This window comes from Saccostrea echinata, unplaced genomic scaffold (assembly GCF_033153115.1).
Source record: "Saccostrea echinata isolate AGI-Se365-2 ecotype Australia unplaced genomic scaffold, CSIRO_AGI_Sech_v1 ptg000003l, whole genome shotgun sequence".
In the NCBI taxonomy this organism is placed as follows: Eukaryota; Metazoa; Mollusca; class Bivalvia; order Ostreida; family Ostreidae; genus Saccostrea; species Saccostrea echinata.
Window position 1 is genome coordinate 8716981 of NW_026889752.1, and position 520 is coordinate 8717500.

Sequence of the window (520 nt, forward strand, 5' to 3'; positions counted from 1 at the left end):
CACCTTCTCCGACACGATCTCGGTTTATGTGGTCTCATCCGAAGGACCGGTCTCCAAGTCCTGCAGTGGGATTCGAACCAGAGATGTAAGGATCAACTCCTAACTCTGCGACTCTAGACAAACGCTTTAACCATTGCGGGCGACCAAACGCAACGTTTTACTTGAAAATGATGTGCAAGTGTGTGAGTGTTGCTACGTGGTATTCCTTAATTTCAAAAATTAAAATGAAATGAAAATCTAAAGGAGAAAATGTTTCTACATTGTGCAATAGCATATATTGGCAGATCAAGAATCACCAATTATTTTTATTCATCATTTAAAGGAATACATCTTTCTCTAGAAAAGATTCTGGTTTTAAAAATAAATTATTTCAATATATGTATTAGTTGATTTTCAACCATGCTATAAACGTTATATATTTTGCGTGAAAAAAGAGGTCTCTTCAAATACAGTTTCTTTCTAATCTAGATACTATACAAAACTTGCTAATTCAATAATACTGACATTATCTCTATTCAAT